The 22615-nt window shown below is 40.3% G+C and overlaps 1 pseudogene; it reads right to left on the bottom strand.

Annotated features, from left to right (window-relative positions):
* The window catches only part of LOC126965896 (uncharacterized), a 57144-nt pseudogene extending 34529 nt beyond the window's left edge, over positions 1 to 22615 (bottom strand).

Below are 22615 nucleotides of genomic sequence, written 5' to 3'. Positions count from 1 at the left end.
AGCAAGATTCGAAATACAATTAAGAAAGACTTATTGCATAAAATAATAAAGTTTGATACAGAATAACGATATTAATTCTAATACAAATTAATTTTAACATTTACACATTCATTTAAATATTTTAACAATAAATGAAACATCAAGAATCTTGAAACAATTCAAACAGTCAAAACAGTGTCTTTTAAATTAGTTAGATCTTAATAAATAATAGTTTTATATTAACAAATAGCTGTTTGTATTTAAATCTTATATATTTTAGAAATATCTATAATAATAATATATTCATTTTAACGATAAAATAAAACATAAATATCAAAAGTTGCAAACAATTGACGGTAGGTGGCGATTTGCGCCCATACGTCCATACTGACTCCAGCGCGTCCCTTGCGCTGTTTTTATGACAATACCAGACGAGGCTTCACCCATATTGGGATCTTAGCCAACACAGAAGGCATCACCCATCGGATCTAGCCATAACAGAAGGCATCACGAATCCTGGGATTTCGCCAAAACAAAAGGCATCACCCATACAGGATACGCATGGTGGCCAGCCAGAGTTTTAGGAAGCTTCTTTGGATAGGAAAAATAAATTTCACGCAGACACATTAATAATTACAAAAACTTATCACAAATCACAAATTTTCAACACATATTCAATCATATGGAATCTACATAATCCGCAAAGGAAGTGGAAGCACCCTCTGTCTCCACTGATTTCTCTGCCCATTCGCCTAAGCGTAATCGAAGTCAGCATCCAATAATATGAATCTCTAAGATGAAACCTTCCTCCACTTGGGGGTGAAAGTGCTTTTAAATAAAACAGCACACATCTCGCCCATGGCAATGCTCCATCCTTTTCCGTATCTGTTGTAACACCAGGAGTCAGTGTCACGCAGTTGGATCCATTGAACATGAAAAAAACAAAAAAAAAACATTAAAGTTATTTCGTAAAATGCAACGACATTCTTAACGCAATGCGATTCAACATAATTTATAAAAATTGTTTGAGTCTTGATTATCCCATTAATTCACTATCTTTTAACAAATTTTACGGGTTTATCAATAACAGACTAAACTGATCGCTCTTCCGGTCAATCCTGACCGAAATAAGGAACCCCACTGGACAGTGATCACGTCTGAATAAAATTTTCAATAGGTCGATATGAAAGATATCAACTACATCACTATAACCGCTCAGGGGCAGTCTACCATCGCGTAAGTCTCATCGTGTGTCTTGAGAATGATACTTCACGGGACATCACACGGCAGCGTCCTAGGCTAATAAAATTATTTAAAAGTATTAATAATTAGAACTGTAACATCAACTTAGAGCTTCCCACATGCTCAGTAGGCATTACGTTTGAGATAGGAATAAATCTCACTAGTTATATCATTCCTTAACGTAACAATAGCCTTGTCGTAATACTTTTAATATCATCAAGCCAAAATCATAAAATAAAAATAACAAAAGATATTAGGCTGTTAAGATCTTAATTCGTAATATTGTTTCGTTAATAATTCGTAAAAACTGAAATATTTACAACAACTTAATTCTCATGTGTTGTACTGTGATAATGTAGGTGTTGCTATAAGTCATGGTTCAACACTTATCGTCTTGCAGCAAAGTAAACCATACAGATTTAACTTACAAAGGCTAACTCTTTTTAATATTGACGGTACTGTTAAATTATTTTCACACGAAAATTTTAATTCGAACCACGAACAATGACGGAAACTTTAATTTGTACGCAATTGAGGGTGGCGAGAAATAATGCAACTCACTGTTGAAACATAAAAACTAATATTTTAAAATTCCTCAAACTACTACTAGATACGTAAACACGATATTTATGAGCGTTACACGTCTTATGAGCAGTATATTTTTACCAAACCTTTAAGCATGGTAACACTACGTGAAGTTTAACACAAAAATTGATAAACGTTAACTATCATTACGGTATTGTTAGCGGATTACGCAAAAAAGCAACTCACCTACTCACAGAAAACCAATGAAAAAGAACAAATTCCACACAAATCTATTCTGGGATTTACATTGAAAATTATTTTTGAATTATTTAGCTGATCGTTCGTCATCATCAAAAGCTGTACACAGCGTACCATCATTTTATATCACGAAACTGACCTTCAAAATCGTTCAACGATATCACACGGCTTGATTAACAGTAGCAATAAAACTATTTAATTAAAAAAAATATAATTTTAAAAATATTAATAAATAACAAAAATTAAATCTTCATTTAAATTCGTTGTAGTTTGAATTTCAACGGTAATTATAAGTCAATCAAACTATGTGGGCTCGAATCCTAGTCTACACAACTATAATATTGAGCTTTGCGTAATCTATCAATTTGGTCTGTTATAAGGTGTAAAGGATAAGCTATCGGAAATCAACGCAAAGTCCGTCGTGCCATTATCTTTCTTAACTAGTAATATAGTAATATATCAATTTCAACTATAGCTGTAATGCCTCGTTTTGAAATCTGGGGGCAATTTGAACCAGTTGCTTAAGAATTATAACTAGTCAAATTTTCTTAATTTTGTCACTGACTGACTGACCGATAGTTAAAACTTGAACCAGTAGCTAACTAGTAAAAGTTTCTTAATTTTGTCACTTTAAACTCTTAGGCACTTCTAGCAGCAAATTTAGAATAAGTTATCTATTTTTAATTGATATGGTCGCTATAACATGATGGTAGGATAGCTAATTACGTAATAACTAAAGACAGTTTGGACCGAATAAATAGACCGCCTTGGTACTACATGGATCTCACAAGCTTTTACGTTAGAATAACTGAGTTGCGAGACTTGGTTTCGCCACAGTTCGATTCAGGCAGGCAACGCGAGCACACGTGCCGCGTTATCTGTCCTCCTTCGAATATTTTTATTACCTGCGTTATCGCACTATCTGCTCAGGCCACCTGGGCTAGCTATTGTTATCGCGCGCTATTGTTCGGGACTCTTTGAGTCTCGCACCTGTTACGTTCCTTCGCGGAACGTAGCTTAGTTATTATCTGTGTTAATTACCCGGTTTTACGATCGTGTTAGTTAGCACCTGTGCTGTGTTTCGCGATTCTGCACGCTAATCGTGTGTGTTGTGAGTGTTGCAGATCGTGCCGTGTGTGTCTTCTCCGTGGGTGCCTGCACAGCGTGCATCGGGGTTCCGGCCCAGCCAGTCTACATCCAGCAAAGCTAAGTCTTAGGCTTAATTATTATACTTTTAATTTTGCATACTTTATTATTATTAATAGTATTTTATTAATGTGCAAGTGCACAACTAAACTATAGTTGTCCACTTTATTATTATATTCCCCCTCTGCCTGACTCGGGCAGCGGGGGTTGTCACCCGCTTAACCTAATTAATAACAACCATGGCTTCACCAATGGTTGCCGACGAGGGCCTTCTAAGCGCCCTGCTAGATAAGTTATTTACGGAGAAGATCGCTCCGTTAATTAAGGAAACAATAGATATCCAGACAGCGAAAGCCAAAAAATATAAATCGTCATCTGACGTTTCGAGTTCCGACGGGGAATCCGAAATGGAGATAGGTAATGCGTCCGACGCAAGTTCCGTGTCCTCGGTCAAACCGAGAAAGGTGATCACCCGATCAGCCCGTCCGCCTGTCCTTCAGGCGTACTTTGACGCGCAGGCGACCCCTAAGGTCCCCGCGGTCAGTCCTGACTACACGGAAGCCCCTCAGGCTTCCGGTGCTTCACCGGCCCAGCCGGAAACCGCTCTACCGTCGAGAGCGGAGAGTGTCGCGTCGGATGCTGACGGTTTCATCACCGTCAGTCGCAAGAAGAAGCGCGGTCGCGAATCGCCTTCTCTTGATGGCACACCCGCGAAGAAAGCCGCGGCCACGACTGGCTCCGCTCCCGCGTCCGCGCCCGCGCCCGCGCCCGCTAAAGCCCGCGTACCGCCTCCGACCAAGCGCCCGCCTCCTATTTTTATAGGAGACCGAGGCCGCTGGTTAGTTATTAAAAATAGAATCCCGAAGACGCTCTCCTTCCAGGCGAGGGCGTACCAATCTCTCATCAAATTAGAGACCAGAGAGGTAGCGGACCACCGCGCCTTGACATCTCTTCTTAGAGAGCTGAGTGTTTCCACACGTACGCTCTGCCTGAGGAGAAGCGTCTGAAGGTCGTTATTAGGAACGTCCCCAGAGAATTAGACGAGGCCGACATTCTGTCGGACCTCAAAGAGCAGGGTTACCCTGCACACGAGGTGCACCGTATGCGCGGAACTACCAACAAACAACCATTTAACATGGTTCTCGTCGTCCTCGACCTCACGCAAGACGGAAAGGAAATTTTTAATATAAATTGGTTTGCTCCCTTCAGGGTATCCGTACCGAAGCTCCTCGCAACCGCGGGGGGCCCGGTCAGTGTCACAGATGCCAATTATACGGGCACTCGGCACGCAACTGCGAACACACCCCGAGGTGTGTGAAGTGCCTCGGAAAACACGGCACGCCGGAGTGCCCTCGACCAGCGCAATGCGCGGAGCCCCCGGCCTGCGTCTTGTGCGGGGAGAAGGGGCACCCCGCGAGCTATCGCGGGTGTCCCAAGGCACCTAAACACAAGCGTCACCCAGGGCGCCGCCAGCCGCAAGGCAGAGCAGAGAAGGTGGAGTTCACTCCGACCTTCAAACCTGCGCCGCCTCCAAAGGTAAACGCCTGGGCGAGGTCTCCTCCGGCTGCCAACGTTGCCACAGAGGCCACTCTCGCGGCCCCCGCGCCCCTCCGGCCACCGCTAGCGTCCCGCCCGGCGCCGTCAGTCCCGCAACCGAGGCCACCGGCGACCGCGTCCGCGGCAACAGGTAACAAAGGCGGCAGCACCTTTGCCTTCATGTTCGAACTGTCAGAGCTGTTCGTTATTGATGAAATCACAGCCCTGGCCAGCAGGCTCGATGCTGTCCGGGAAGACCCGCCGTCGCTCCTGCAAGTTATGGCAGACAACGGCAAAATATTCCGTGCCCTCACCGATATAGGGCTAAAGTATAAAAACATTCGCGATGCCTAATTACGTAAGCGGACGGGTTAAACCACATACGCTCCGTATAGTGTATTTTAACGCCCAAGGCCTTAAGCCTCAACTAGACTTGGTGAAGGAGTTCGCTCACGAACATCAATTAGACCTATTCTTAGTGCAAGAGACGTATCGCTAATTATAACTTAGTCAGGAATGATCGCACCACCCGTATGGGCGGCACGCTCATTTATTTTAAAAGGTCTCTACACTGTATACCTATAGATCCTTCGGTCCTCACTAACATCGAGGCCTCTGCCATCCGGGTCAGTATGGCGAATCACCAGCCAATCACTGTTATTTCAGCTTATCTTCCGCCCAACAAAAAAGTATTATACTCAGATATAGAAGCATTACTCGGCCACGGGGCTGCAGTTATAGTGGGTGGCGATCTTAATGCCAAACACTCCAGCTGGAACAGTAGAGCCACAAATAGAAACGGAATCTTATTAGATTCGCTGACAGACACGCTGAACTTTTCAGTAATAGCACCCGACGAACCAACACATTATCCGGATAACGTCGCGCACCGACCCGACATTCTAGACGTTGCGTTACTTAAGAACGTAACGCTCAATGTAAATTCAATCGAGGTTTTTCACGATTTAGAGTCAGACCACCGGCCCGTCGTCCTAAATCTAGGCCCACCGGTTAACTTTCAACCACCGACGAAAACAGTGATCGACTGGCAACGGCTGGAAAAGGATCTCGAGTCTATCAAGTCCGACGACCTTGACCTTATACCGGACGTCATCGACTCGGTCGACACGGCTCACAGTGCTATCTGTCATGTCACACATACAGAATAGGATCAAGGCCTGCTCCAGGCAGGTTCCGACGATGCAACCGCATCGCCTAAACCTGCCCCCAGAGGTCAGGAACTTACTCACACAGAAGCACAGAGCCACTAGACTTTACGACAGGTATCCGTCGGTCGAGAATAGGCGCCACCTCCGCTACCTACAGCGGGTGGTACGGGAACGTATCGCGGAACTCCGCGGCGAACGTTGGGACCGCTTGCTCGGCAACCTTAAGCCATCACATGTGGCTTTCTGGAAGCTGCCTCGCGAGTTCAATCAGGAGCCGTCATGCCTCCTTTGGACAGACCGGGACTGCAGCCGGCGCTCGATGACGATGAGAAGACTGAATGCCTCGCTGATAGTCTCGAGAGTCAGTGCTCTCCAAATGCAGCAGCCGTCCCGACACACGTTGACGAAGTTGATCGTGAAGTTGAACGTCGCTCCGCTCTGAGCCCTTCAGGCGATGTAATAAAACCCACCTCTTACGAAGAGGATTAGCTTCATCATTAAGGAGCTTCACTCCAAGAAGGCCCCGGGGCCCGACACTATAAACAATAGGGTTCTTAAAATCCTACCCTCGACTCTTATTACTTTATTGGTTACCATTTTTAATATTCTATTGTCTAATAGCGCGTTCCTCGAACAATGGAAAGATTCCGTTGTTATCGGTATTTCAAAACCCAATAAACCTAAAGCTAATCCGAGTAGCTATAGGCCTATTAGCTTAATTAACTCGATCGGGAAACTTTACGAAAGATTTATTCTCGCGCGTCTTAATCATTACATCGCGGAGCTCAACCTGATACCCGACATACAGTTCGGATTCAGAACCGCTCACTCGTGTCCCCAGCAGGCTCACCGACTCACCGAGTACATTCTCGTACGGCGTCAACTTCACGCTACCACGGCAGCCGTGTTTTTCGATGTCGCGAAGGCATTCGACAAGGTATGGCACAACGGCTAAGTATTCAAGCTGTATCAATTGGGAGTGCCAGACAGGCTCGTGCGCATCATACGAGCCTACCTTACTGATCGCTCCTTCCGATATCGAGTAGAGGGCACCCTATCCTCACCCAGACCCATCAGGTCTGGCGTGCCACAGGGTTCAGTCCTCTCTCCCACTCTTTTCTCGCTCTTCACGAGCGACATTCCCAAGTTTCCGAATGTCCAGCTCGCTCAGTACGCTGACGATACGGCACTCTACTTTGGCTCCGCTCTATTGAACCGCTCAACCTTGAGCAGGAACATTAAAGTGCTTCAAGCCGCCGTCGATGAACTAGGCAACTGGTTCAGAAAATGGCGGATTGAAGTGAACCCCACGAAGAGTGCAGCGGTACTCTTCGGTAACGCGAATAGCATCCGCTCTAAAAAACGACCGACCGACGTCATAGAGCCCGATTTGTCCTCAGTCGCCTTTATCCATTTGTGTGTGGGCGAAGCAAACTTCCGCTCAAACACAAAGTGACGCTGTACAAAACCATCGTACGGCCCATACTGTCATACGCAAGCCTCGTTTTCGCGCACACCCGACCGAGCTACTTACGTCGTTTGCAAGTAGTTCAAAATAAATTCACGCGCATGGCAACCGGAGCCCCGTGGTTCATCCGAAACGTTGACCTTCACCGCGACCTAGAGCTTCCGACGATAGCTCAACACTTTAAAGAGATCTCGCGACGCTTCTTTGACAAGGCGCCTAACCATCCCAACATCTTGGTTAGGAAGGCATGTGGGTACACCCCCCTTCACCATAGTCTCAACCCAATAAGACGTCCCAGACACGTAACGGTAGACCTGGATGACGACATCACCATCGCGAACGCGACACCCACACAAACACCGACACAGACACGCACACACCGCCTTCGCAGGCGTAGGAGCGGTCAACTACCGCAAACCACTGGCACTCGTCACTCTGACGATGGTCAGCGGCCCGCACCCTAGATACACCACACATTGTTTTGATACTCGACGAGACGTAAGTCCTCGTCCTGTAATCGTTTCACTACACTCACTAACACACGGACTGACTGACGGACTGACATACACCACTTACACAACCACAAACACACTCCACAAACAGACACAAAACACAAACATACATGCACACTAACATTTACACTACTTACACACATACAAACATACATACATACAATCATAAACACATACACACACACTCACATACATTACACTAAACATCACCACACTCGCCGGCGAGTGTGTTCTACTCATCTGTTCATCTTCATTTTCATTTTCATTCTCTCTCCTTCCCACAAGCACACAGCCGGTCTGAGGTTCGAGTCTCCTTAGGAGACGCCCCGCGACTGTTGTTGCGTAGTCTTTGCGGCCTCCACGGCCCACGTCCCACTTCGCTGTGAAAGCCAGGGCTGCTAACAGCACAGAGGAGGTTTTAGTCGGTATGGGGCGTCCGCTTACGCGGACACTCGGGTCCGACATATTACGCCCCGGTCCGGGGCGTAAATACGTAACAGTATTTCCTCCTCACAAAAAAAAAAAACTTGGTTTCGTTTTTTATAAGTTATGTTTTCGGGCAACGAAGCTAGTTATTTTCACTCGAACAGTCAGTATTAAAAAGACTGTTATAATTCACCAATAATTACATTAAAAAGTGCCCCGTTTCATAGATGAACAATAGGTAATTTGTTTGGGGCGTTACGTTAGTAAATTTGACGGCGGTAACGATTTTTATCTTAGTGGCCCTTCCGATGTCAGTATTCACACTCAATAAACTTAACTAAAACTGTCACGGGAATTGGAATTATTATTTGATTTGTTACAATCAAATAAACATAAATTATCAAACAGACATTTTTAAAGGGAATTTTGCAAATTTTATTGCAATTAAAACATATGACTTGATTCTACGTGAAGTGAAGTACGGGTATTTCTTAACAACTCTGAACAAATAAAAACAGAATAAATACCTGTTACCAGTGCATCCAGGACCTCGGCATTGGCAGATTCTAGTCGAACCCTCCTAAAGGGCGCCCAAGCCTCTGACCGGAATTCGTTGCCAAACGTGTCAGCTCTTTCTTCAATCGTTCCCACGTGACCAGGTGTCGGCCCACGTTTTTGCTCGTCCTTTCAATTGCCTCTCAACGTCGTCACAAGATCCCTTCATTCGAACTTCATGGAGCTAAATATAATTAGCACACCAGTCCCTGATACAAGAGATTTTTCATCGGGTTGACTTTTCATTATGGAGATTAGGAGACCCATCACTTGATCCATGGCATAGACCATCCCATCTGGAGGCTCTAAGTCATGGGGCTGTGATCCCACCGCTGCTGTCGGCGTTACGCCAGGGTTTCCTTGATCAGGGTCCATCATGAAGAAATACAACACTAAGAATTTCTCAGTTTATTGAAGCACAACTGCTAGTATAGATATGAACGTCTTTACATAAAACAACGCTTTTATAGCTTCCGTACAATTGATGAAACATTAGATACAACTTCTTTTAAAACACAAATTAAATTAGGTATTGTAAAATAATTCCTAAATACAGCTCAATAATTGTTTAAGTGAATTTATATAACTTCAAATGATTTATATAATAGTTTGTTCATTTAATTTGAACACTTGGCCTCGGGGCTGTGGGGTACAGCAAGGCACCTGTTGGCTATCTCTATGAAGAACCGCTCATCTGCCTCAATGCTCTTGGTACTGATATCTGCCGTAAACGCGTCCGATCTAGGAGCTTTGCGAGCACTGAAGTCATGAACCGCCTCCCTGAGTTCCGCAATGGTGAAGCACGGATCATCCGCTGCACAGGATAACTCGCACAGCGGACGGTTCGCTCCCCTCCTTAGTGTACGGGAGTGTCATCCTCCAGCCTGTCGTCCAGGAAGAACGTAGCTGCAAGGAGTTCTGCACTTTGCTTGGGATCAAGAGTCACTCCGTCTATCACAAGAAGTTTGTCTTCTTGCTTTTTCGAGGTTTGACGGAGGACTCTGTAGATTCCGTCCCAAAGGCTTTCGCCTGTTTGCGCAATGTATTACTCCTTCCAGCTATGGGTCTGGCCCGCTTGCGCGGCAGACTCATATTTCTCCCTGGCTTCGAGGTACTGGCGGATGACGAATCGATGTTGGGGCCGCGCAGCGTATGCGTCTCTTTTGGGTGACCGCATCTCGCTGCAGGACCCGAAGTTCGGAGGTCATCCACGGGGGTTCATACTTCAGTATTCACTTCAGCTTTGGGAACGCAGCTTCACACGCCTGTCAAACTACCTCCTGATATTCGAGGACAACGTTTTCGATGTCTTCGGGGGCCGTTACGGCCGACACTATTTCCACTCGGATCTGGCGCTTTTGGAGCTCTAAGATTAGTTTCTTTCGGAACTTATCCGAGTCTGCCTTGCGTGTATTATATATCCGAGTGGTTGGTGCTGGGCTGGATGCTTTTGAACGACCAGCGCGGAGTCCTATCCTTAGAGCGTTGTGATCGGAGCTTACCATGTCGGGGTCCACCGTCCACCACTCCATCCTTGACAGGACACTTTGGCTGCACACCGTAATGTCGACTCTATTTGTGCAGAGCCGATCTCCTCGAACCACTTGAAAAGGGGGTTTCGGTACCTGTATCCAGGATGTGCAGCTGATGGTCATCAAAGTATCCTGCCAATTCGGCTCCCCGGTGGTCCTCGTCTGTGCTACCCCACCATGGGCTCCATGCATTGAAGTCACCTCCGATCACAACACTCAAGGTTCCCAATTTTGATCGGACGCTGGACAGATGTTGCAGGTATGGATCCAGGGGTTTGTCTCCTTCCAGGTAAATGAATACTAATCCAAGTGTCCAGTCGGAGAGAACTCAATGGTGATTGCCACTATGTTCTCCGACTGGCTCGGATCACACGTTACCTGGAGGTTTTTATCAAAGACCGGCTGTTAGCGGCTGTGCCAATTTGGAGATCGCAAAGTTGAGGCCCTCTATCACAGTTGTTTTGAAAGAGCCTTTCAGGTTTCCTGATTTTTCCAGCTCTTCTTTAGCCCGCTGGTAGACTCTGTTAGCGTCCTTTAATATTGTTGCCGTTGGACTTTCGGGCTCCCCGGCGCTTACTGATCGTCCTCCAGATGGTGGGCTGTGAAAATCCCCAACCGCCTCCCATTAGATCGATTGCGCCAAGGCACCACTGCCGGGTTTGCTTCCCGAGCCGGCACCGAATTCGCTACCGGTAAAGGAACCTTCCCCCGCGTCATCCTTTCGGCTCACAGCAGTTCGTATTCTTCCGGGGTCTGATGATGGCCGTTTCGTCGCCATCGTTGTGGCCACCAACCCCTTATCGCCGGTTCTAATCTGGCGTGAAGGTTTAGCCGATGATGTAGACATAATGCTGGAAAGGCGACAAGTAAAATTACTTAGTAAAATATACTAAAAACAATAAGACAACAAAAACTTAAATGTTAGAAAATACAATTTTTATATTTATTACGTTATTTAATTTAGTATTTTAAGATTTTAATTAATATTGTAAATTATTGTTTTTTGTGTAAGTGTTTTTTATTGCTAATAAAGTGTGTTTCTATTCAATAATATAATAATGTGACAATAACAGATTTTTAGAGAGATACGCCAATAGAGAGAGCTACTCCTAACGATGAAAATAAGCCCAAACACGGCTATCCTAAGTTAAAAAGTAAAGAAATTACAAATATGTTTTACAAAAATTAAAAAAAAAATCCCATTAACTAGTTAAAAACAAAGAATTTTAAAATTCTGTCGGAGCCAGTTAAAAGATCTTAAAAATACGGTTCAGGCAAGCCCAAACTCGGCGAGTTATGTCCAAGGGGGGTGAGGTATGGTTGGGGGGGGGGGGTTCAGTTAATTGGTAAGTGGGTGGAGATGACCAGGGGGTTAATGGTTAGTGAGGGCTAGGCTCCCGGCTAGTCAGGTGGCGAATCTCCATGATTTCTTGCTCAGCTAGGTGTGGAACCTCCACTACAGGAACTCTGTGCTCTACTTCAATGTCTCCTAGCTCCACAACTTCTATTCCCGTTTTTGCAGCGTACAAGGCTGCCGCCTCCTGCCGCCGGTGCCCACGCGCTCGCAGCGTAGAGTATTATAGGCTCTACGGTGGCGATGTATATTGTCCGGATTATCTCTGGGTTTAATCCCCAGGATATTTTTGCCGCCCCTGTTAGCTGTTTGTAGACGGCTACAGCCTTTTTAGTGATATTACTCACATGTGTATTAAATGTCAATTTGTCATCTACTGTTAGTCCTAGTATTTTAATTTCACTCACCACTCGAATATCTGTACCACCCATGCTTAGGTGGGGGATGTCATATTTGATTTTTCTTGTGATTTTCATGGCGTTAGTTTTGTGGGGTGCGAATTTCAATTTATTGGCTGCACCCCACGCTCGTACAAATTCGAGTGCTTTGCACCGAAAAAAGCCAAAATGATGTCGTCTGCAAATGCTTGCACGTAGTCGCCTCGTTTATCCAGACCTTTTAAGACTGGATGTGCACTTGTATAACTGTTAATGATTCTAGATACAATTAATAATTATAGTATGAAGAAAAAAAATTTTAAATATTTCTTAGTATTTATGTATATTATGTATATAAAATAGGATTATTATTTATAAAAATGTTTATATATTATACTAGCTTTTACCCGCGACTTCATTCGCCGTGAAAAGCTATTTTTTTATTTTTTTGAATTCTTTTCAAATAATACATATACAACTTACTACTACGATACAGCGGATTTCCACATGAAAGTCTCTTTAATAGTATTCCCTGTGAACTTTAATCTCCTATTTCATCCTCATGTAGGTCAAAGTTTCAAAAATGGTAGAACAATTGTTTATAAATTATTTCTTATCAATAGCCTTAATACAAAGTTTCATGGTGTAATCTTTGTTTGATAATAAATGAAATTTCAATACAAACTGCCATCTCCTATTTCAACCCCTCCATTTACCCTTGTTTCAATAAAAGGCCTATGTCATTTTTCAAGCCCCAGTCTATCTCTGTACCAAATTTTATCAAAAGGCGTGAAATCGTAACAAACAAAATTACATTCACATTTATAATATTAGTAGGGATGTATATAAAATCGGTGTCAAATTCTCAACAAGGGTGACCAACGCCGTCTCTACACTGAAGGCACTGAATTGCATCTTTTATCTGTACAACCCAGAAGTTTCGAAGACACTAATAGAGAAGTTGACACCAACGCTGCGATACAGATTGCTCCATACAGTTGCCTGACCAGTAGGTGTTCTGTCATCTGGCGCTGCTGGAGTACGCGGTGAGTATATCTATAAAAGGGTCCCACATAATATACAAAACACTCCATACAGATGCCCGACCAGTACGAGTTCTGCCAACTTGTGCTGCTGGAGTTTGCGATGAGAATATCTATAACAGGGTCCCACATAATATACAAAACACTCCATATAGATGCCCGACCAGTACGTCTTCTGTCATAAGGCGCTGCTGGAGTACGCGGTGAGTATATCTATAACAGGGTCCCACATAATATACAAAACACTCCATACAGATGCCCGACCAGTACGTGTTCTGTCATCTGGCGCTTCTGGAGTACGCACTGAGTATATCAATAACAGGGTCCCAAATATTGTACAAAACGTTCCATACAAATGTCAAATTCACTTATTGAACGTCAAAAATACCACCCATTCGAAATAGTGTGCTTTAGACCTGAGAAGAAACACAGCAGGCTTTTTTTATAAAAATGTGGATTACAATGTAATATCGTACAATATACATTTTGCTCTATTCCCAGTCTGTGGTATCAAGTCATATTAAGAAAATCATTTATGTTATAATAACTTTTACCACACACATTCTTTTAAATTTCGTAACACATTTGTTTTGTACATTTTCTGGGATCATGTTGTAAAAGCAAAACATACATCGCCCAATAATAGACATACTAACTCGACTTAACCGAGTAGAAGGCATAACAAGTTTATGTTTGTTCCTTGTGATTGTCGCAGTTTCTACCAAATTCCTTAATGTGCTTATAAACATACAAAACTTTATCAAAAATGTTTATTTCTTTAAAAAAATCCCTTAATGATTTTTAGGACCTAGGTTATAAATAGCACAATTTACCCTCTTCTGCAGCACAGAGATGGTATAAATGTCGTCTGCACTGCCCCATCTGAATCATCTCATGTTGTCCTGGAAACATCACCCAAGAACATTCGTACGCTGTTGTTTATTTCATATCAATAAAATACCTATTGAGTTTGCACAGTAAGATATACACAATATTTACGTGTTGTTACACGTCCGCCATTCTACTGATGATAAATGATGTATGATGATGAAATGACTACTTACTCGACGGTGGTCTCTAAGTCACCTGCCAGGTGATATGTTTAATGCGGCTTATTTATGTCATTTCTAGAATCTTCGTTATTAAGGTTATTATGATCAGAAACAAAAATTCAGGATCACCTGGAGCTATCAAGTTGAAAGTTATCAATGGATACTTACATCAAGGTTAGGTATTTTACAGCATTGTGCTAATTGCTGTTACAAGGAGACACTATCACCTAATTCATACGGGCCACTACAATAATCTTTAAGATTACCCATCGCGACCAATGAATGATTGCCATTCATGTTATTACAAATATTACAATATCAACTGTAGATTATAGAATTTTATGTACTTTTTAATCATGTAGGTATATTATTTGTTATAACACAGTACTGCGCATGCACTCAACTCATGCATTTGACCAGTGTGAGGCTCCTTTGCACAGGATGCCGGCTAGATTATGGGTACCACAACGGCGCTTATTTCTGCCGTGAAGCAGTAATGTATAATGTTTGGTCAGAAGGGCGTGACTAGTGAAATTACTAGGAAAATTTGACTTAACATCTTATGTCTCAAGGCGACGAGCGCAAATGTAGTGCCGCTTAGAATATTTGGGTCTACCAAGAATCCTGAGCGGCACTGCATTGCAATGGGCAGTGCGTATCAATAACCACGTCCTCCTCGTGTCTTCCCTTATTTTCCGCCTATAACCCGCATATTATACTAGAATTGCTCGTTTAAAAGATATAAGATTGAAAAATGCAATGCGTCACCGACACATCTTTTATAGGACCCTCAAATAATAAGGCTTTATTTATGGCGAAAGATACGAGAAGCCTTCGTCAGGCAGGCGACGCTGGCCAGAAAAGTTGATGAAACCCTTGGTCTTCTTATTCTTTTCTCCAACTTCTTCAATTTTTATTTCATATGTCTACAACTATTTTTGGGGATCACGTAAGTATATTAAACTAATTATAACATTATTTCTAATCATTTCGTAAAGTAATTTTGTACCATTGTATGAGTACCGCAAATTAAATTGTGTGCATTTAAATTTTATTGAAAAATTTATTTTTGAAGTGAAAACTGCTTTAGTGGCGTTGAGCACTTTTCTTGGGAAGGGTATAAAATGATAAACGCGCGTCATGACACATAACACCCTGATCTAAAATTCATAAGACAGTCGTTGAAGTTATGGAAAATCAACTTTTCATGAAAGGTTATAAGATTGTTAAGCGTTATCTTCAGTTGATATATTAATATCAACATCGTCTATAAACATGCAGAGATGGTGCTGTGTACCCTTACTCTGGCTATATTAACATATTTATTATAGGGGTTATAATGTAATCCATTTTTAATTGATATTTTTGAAGTAAAAACTTCTTTGGCGGAGTTGAGCACTTTTCTTGGGACGCGACGGGTATAAAATGTAAAACTCGCGTCAGGATGGCTTGATCGAAAATTCGAAAGACAGTCGTTGAAATTATGGATGAAAGTTTATATTTCTGAGAGATAAACTTTTTAAAGTAAAATTATTATAAAAGTTATGAAGTGTTAAATTTTTTATGTAAAAAGTCATTTTTGTGTACGAAAGCGCAATAAATGAATATTGTACGTTTATACTGATAAATAAAGCAATTCATGTGAAATTATTCCCTAATCATTGCAAAATATTCAAAATTCACAACGTTAATGTTAAAGTTTTCACTTCTGCAAGCACTCCCGGATTGAAACCCGTTATTTGTTATTCATTCAATTTATGCATGTGTAACGGGGCCAAAAAATTAAATAAATTTTATCGAAGTCGATTTGAATGAGGTTCACTGATAATATATTGTGGCAAAAATTGAGTAAATTGAAAAAAAAATCCTTATTCTATAAATAACATAGATATAGATATATTTTCATTTCACATCACATAAGAAATTACTAAGAAGCTCATTGTCACTGAGAGGGCAATGGAAAGGGCTATTTTAGGAGTTTCTCTGCGAGATTGAATCAGAAATGAGGCGATCCGAAGGAGAACCAAAGTCACCACATAGCCCAGTTGGTTGCGAAAGTGAAGTGGTAGTGGGCAGGGCACATAGCTCGACGGACAGATGGTCGTTGGGGCAGTAAAGTCTACGAATGGCGACCACGACGACGTAGTGTTAGTAGAACTCTATAAAATGGACGATCTGGTCAAGATCGCCGAATTAGGTTGGATGAGGACAGCGCAGGGTCGATCGTCATGACGATCTTTGAGGGAGGTCTTTGACTAGCAGTGGACGTCTTCCGGATGAAATGATGATGAAGAAGCAAGGACTAAACATTATGTTTATATTAAACAATATAACATTTATAAAAACATGATTTACTTTTAATATTTCCAAGTTGGTTCCGCTAAGTTGATGGGTTTTTAATAGATATATAAAATCAACTAATGATAAATATAAAGTAAAGTTAGATCGTTGCAAACTCAGTTATGATAATAAATCTGCGCACTTGATCGTTTATACGTCTAGATAGACTGTAACAGCTGTCAAAACGTCGATAAAAATTGAGGTTGACAGTTAACCTCTATTTTAAGAAATGCACGCACACTAATACAAAGCGGCATACAAATCGCGAGTGTGAGATTTAACTTGACACGCACACTAAAGTAACATACCTGGCCTATTTGCATAGGTTGCCTAACAGCAATAGACTCTATCTATATTCTAGACGTATAAATTATGTAACTGGTTTGTTTTCAGTCTCGGTGTAACAGGTGAACCCCTACAGCAGACATATTACCTGGTATCTCTTTGCTGGATCTGCATCAGATCTAGCTGCGTGGTGCTGGCTGCTTCAGATGTTAATCAGCATTCGAACAAAGCTCTCACATATTTGTGTGACTGTCTTCCATACCAATATAATATCGAGGTTCCGTATATATATTTTTTATACGACAATAAGGGACGAGACGAGCAGGACGTTCAGCTGATGGTGATTGATACACCCTGCCTATAACAATGTAGTGCCGCTCAGGATTCTTGAAAAATCCAATAATTCTGAGCGGCAATACAATTGCGCTCGTCTCCTTGAGACATAAGATGTTAAGGTTTGTTTGCCCAGAAATCTCTCCCGCTAGTGGGAGCCTTCTCTTTTACTCGATATATTTGATATTTAGTCATGGTATGAAAAGATAGGTGGGTGTGGCAGAAATATCTTCGCCACCACGTACCTGAAGACGCAGTGTTCGTTTGCCCGCTACAAGAAGGATCGAAAATCTGATCAAGATCGCCGGAATACTTTGGATGAGGGCAGCGCAGGACCGATCGTCATGGATATCTTTGGGGAAGACCTTTGTCCAGCAGTGGAGGCCTTGAGGCTGATGATGATGATGAAAAGAAAATCTTGATATGGTCATATAGAAAAGAAGGATGAAATTATTGTCTGCCCAAATTTGTAATGCGACTGTTAATCTAGTCATCAAAGGTTTTTTAGTCAACTTCAGTCAGCGATCTTTGAAAAATAGGAACCAATGTGTCATTCGATTTGAAATAGATGTTCGTAATAAACCGATTTTAATTAACAAGTCTTAAACAGTCAGCCACGCTTGGCATTAACTTCTTAGTATTTTGACATAAACAAAGTATAAACAAAGTATAAATATTTTTTTTTACTTTTATGGCGCTATCTTGCTAAGTATATATGTAAGAAAGGCTCTACAAAGCGAAAATTTTTTACGACCATTATTTAAACATTTTTTTTCACTTACAATTAAGAGAGTTCGAGAAAATTTTGTTAGTTGACAATTGTTTAACTTGTTGAAAAATTTACTTTAAGTAAAATTTCCAACGGGAATAAATTATTTATAGTGTTCAGAACACACCATAATTTTTTCAAATATAAAAATAAATATTCAATACCTTAAACAAATTAATTAATGTGCCGTACTCGCTTTTGACGCCACGCGTGCAACCTAAAAATGTCGCGCGCAGACCTATTTTCAGCGTTAAATTAAAATTATAAATAATGGAGATAAAGTTCCGGGAGTTCAAAATTTTATATTGGAAATTTTCTCCTCTTTCAGAAACTTTTTTTTGAAATTTCTAAAATATGAACAGTTTATGAAATATTGACAAAAAACAAAATGCCATTTTATTTTCGACTGCCGAAGACAGCAATCGTCGCTAATATGTCGATCTCAGTGAGTCATACATCTTTATGCCGTTTGGTGTCGAGAAGTTTTGCCCGTAGGGCCCAGAAGCGCGGAAAATAATATACAAAGTACTATCTACGCGCCTCAATAGGGCTACAGGAAACTCAAGCGCTGGCAGCTATTTCGGCCAATGGATAGCCTAGCTATCCAACACGGAGTTGCTGGCAGTATTATTCGTAATAATAAGTATTTTAAATATTTAATTCAAGTCAAAATAAAATCTTGTGAGTTGTTTTTTTTCCAGATTTCTCTACGGGGGAAGGATGCTATTTTTCCATACATACGTAATTCCTAGAAACAAATGCAAGCAGATAAAGTAGAAGTTAAAGAAACAGGAGGCCAGCACAACAACTCCCAAGGAGTCGTCTGTCACTCGAACCAGTTTGGCCTGCTACACGTACGCTTCACGAACTCTACGCCATAAATACAACTGTGTTATTTCTTCATCCTGCAATGTAACATTTTTTATGAATATACATCGAGGTTATTACAATCACTGATTTCCAATGACAAAAATATATTTTTTTAAGTTTCTCTACATATATTTTTATATGACAATCAGGGACGAGACGAGCAGGACGTTCTGCTGATCGTGATTGATTTGCCATTACAATGCAGTACCGCTCAGGATTCTTAAAAAACCCAAAAATACCGATCGACACTACAATTGCGCTCGTCACCTTTAGACATAAGATGTGAAGTCTTATTTGCCCAGTAATTTCACTTGCTACGGAACCCTTCAGACCGAAACACAATAATGTTTACACATTACTACTTCACGGCAGAAATAGGCGCCGTTGTGGTACCCATAATCTAGACGACATCCAGTGCACAGGAGCCTCCCACTTGTAAATTGAATAATATATGTGTACAACAATATTGGTGTGAATCTTTCGAAAGTATAAGCATTAACTTATACTTTGAACATACACACCTCAATATTAACTTAATTATTGTACTACATTACGATTACACGTCAAAGAAAGATAGAAAATGTAAATATCGCAAGCGAAAAAGAGATAAATCTAACTTACTAATTGCTTCGTTATTTGAATAGAAACAATACAAAATTATCAGATTTGAGTTTTTAGCGTTAACCGTGATTTATGCCTAAAATACGATTCATTCATGAGTTCCTAAAATATTAAGTTCAATTATTAACTTCACAATGTCTTCAATATTGACACATAATATATACGTGTGTGCGTGTTTCTGTGCGTGTGTTTATGTATATATATTTAACGTAATAGAAAACCGCTGCCTAGAATAAACTTTACTTTTTACTTTGTCTTAGAAGAAAATTCCTCACTCCTTTTCTGTAAGGCTGAATGTAATTTGTTTCTGATTTGATCATTCAAATTAAAACTTTGATAAAATCAATAGGTACGTACGTTCTAAAAGTAAAAATCCATGTGATTTCAATATATATGTTCTCATCACATCGGGAGGTGCACAGTGTAGTCCGATTGATGATAAAATATTCATTAGATGTTCAACTAAAACAATTTTATAAGGAATTAAATCTGTTAACAAATATTCTTCAAATCTATATGTAAATAGGGTAAATAAAAAGTAAGTTATATTCAATAATAATTAAGATAAACTTATTTTTGTAGAAAATGTGATAAAGAATAATGGTTTTGAAGTTAGGGCCATGTTAAACAAAAAAAAAAACCGATTAAATCATCATGCGTCTGAAGCTCGTATGCATAACAAACTTTTGTTTAAATTATATTTTTCGCATATATTGATTTTAGTTTAGGCAATGAGCTTCTTGCTACTTCTTCTCATTATGTCAACGTCAATGTCTCTTTACGAAGAAGCTGTAGATTCAATAAGATGTTTTTTTACATTAATTAGTGTCATTTCCGTGATCTGGATGAAGTGATATAAGTTTATTATATCACTTATATTATTATACTTATAGTAATCTAATTTAATAATAGATTAAAAGATATATATAAAAAGTAATTTGTAATTATTACTAGTTATAGTAATAAGTTAGGGTACTCGCGATATATATTTTATTAATTTTATACCGATATTATATAGTATTATGTATCGTGAGTCATAATAATTATCCCTTTTTAAAGGGAAAAGCTAAGATTAAAGGAAATAAATCAAATGAAAACCGAAACAAGCCTCCCTTTTTACACATAACAGGTTAAATACTATTTTATTAAATCATATCAATATGTACCGTTTGTGGAATATTAAAAATAATATTCAGTATTCATAGAAACAGTGGATTTTAGGAAATTCAAAATATTAAAACTAATTAAAATATAATCCCCCCTTATTTGAAGTTTAAAACAATCTTCAGTTATTGTAATAATTAGCTGTAACATAATGTTATATTTATGAGATAATTCTTAATAATAATAGTCCACTGTCTTCTAAAATTTGGAGCTGTGCTTAGTGAAGCTTAACAATTAAGAGAGGAAAACAAAGTTGAAGACTAACGTCAGCATGTTAAGGTCGCTATCCTAAGAAATCGCCAAAATAGCGCATAATTGAAAGCATTTCTTGACGGTTTACATAAAGCTTAGATTTTTACAAAAATATATAAATATCAACAGAATACGAGAAGAAAATTCATTTTTTTTACATTTCTATTTTCTATGGACAGTGCCCCAAGCTTTTACAATTAGACCATTCCAATCATTCAATCTAGATCAAAATTTTAAGAAAATTTGATAATTGTATACCAATACTATTTACATGCCATAGTTTTGTTAGTTATGTAAAGATTATTTATTATGTAAAGATGTATTATGTTTGTAATATATTAAAAATGCTTCATTTTGTGAATTAAAAATATGTCGATCTTGTGCGAGAGAGGTTACCTAGATCCACTCGATTCCTCAATGCCATTGGCTCGGACCCCAGCCTTAACGAAAGTTTCTATTAATTTTTAAATATTTGAAATGTTTTCAGATAAACGTTAAATAGCTATTTTCAGTACTACGCATGGCGAATATACTTACCAGCTCCTCCGAAACATATAAAGATCGTCACGGTTCTTAATTTTCATTTCAACGTTTCATCACGCGGCACTTGTTTGATGTTAAGTGCTGATTCCACTGACAACCAATAGATCGACAACCGTTGCCAGGAACACGATAACCTCCAAATAACTATATGTGATGTAATTGCAGCCGCATAAAACATTGCGCCTGCAAGTCGAGCTGTTATACTTCCTGTACAAACAATTTAATAAACATTTTTATAACTAAAAATTTGACAGTAAGGGACAAGATGAGCAGAAAGTTCAGCTGATGGTAATTGATACGCCATGACCATTACAATGCAGTGCCGCTCTTGGATTCTTGAAAAATTCTGAGTGGCACTACAATTTCGCTCGTCTCCTTGAGACATAAGATGTTAAGTCTCGTTCGCCTAGTTATTTCACTACCTACGGCGCCATTCAGACCGAAACACAATAATTTTTATGCATTACTGCTTCACGCTAGAAATGGTTGCCGTTGTGGTACCCGTCATCTAGGCCGCATCCTGTGCAATGAGCCTCCCACTGGTAAAATTTTAACTCCAAACTAAAGAAGACACAAAAGAGTAACTTACTTATATTTTTGAAATAAATAAAGTTATTCACGGTACAATTTTTATGTTACTTTAATCTATTAGATTCGACAGAGTGACATTTCAAGTAAATTTCCTAATATTGGGGTTGCGCAGGTTATCAAATGTATAGTAGATAATGTAGATGAAGCCACAACCTATGAGATATTTCCATTCTATTTCCAAGTTTGTTTGTAACGATTTCATGCCGTAGTAAAGAACGAATTTGGAATAATTTTCGAAAACCAAGATACCAAATTGTCATTGCAATAATATGAATATCGTTTCAAACTTTTTCGGGGTAGTACAGAACGAAATTCTCATCATTCATCCATCATCAAAATGGCCGCCACGCAGCCGAGAAGTTTTGAGACTCCCGCTCAATTACTGGCTATTTCAACCGGAATATCATTGACTTCCGTCAGAAAGGTCCTATCAGAAAGCAAATGTCACTGTCAAAAATATAAAAAAAATATTTATTTATGCTGACCATATACGTACACACAACAAAAGCCAGAAAGGCTAAATAATTTACCTGTATAGTTATTTTATATGAAATAATGAGAAGTTTTAATTGTTACTTTGATTTGCAGTGTCCACAGCCCAGCCTGCTAGAGCCTTAATAACTTTCCAAAGAGCACCACATTCAACTACTACCAAGATTATTATGATGCACAT

The sequence above is a fragment of the Leptidea sinapis genome, chromosome 9 (genome assembly GCF_905404315.1).
Source record: "Leptidea sinapis chromosome 9, ilLepSina1.1, whole genome shotgun sequence".
Classification (NCBI taxonomy): Eukaryota; Metazoa; Arthropoda; class Insecta; order Lepidoptera; family Pieridae; genus Leptidea; species Leptidea sinapis.
This window is presented reverse-complemented; position numbering and strand designations above follow the sequence as displayed.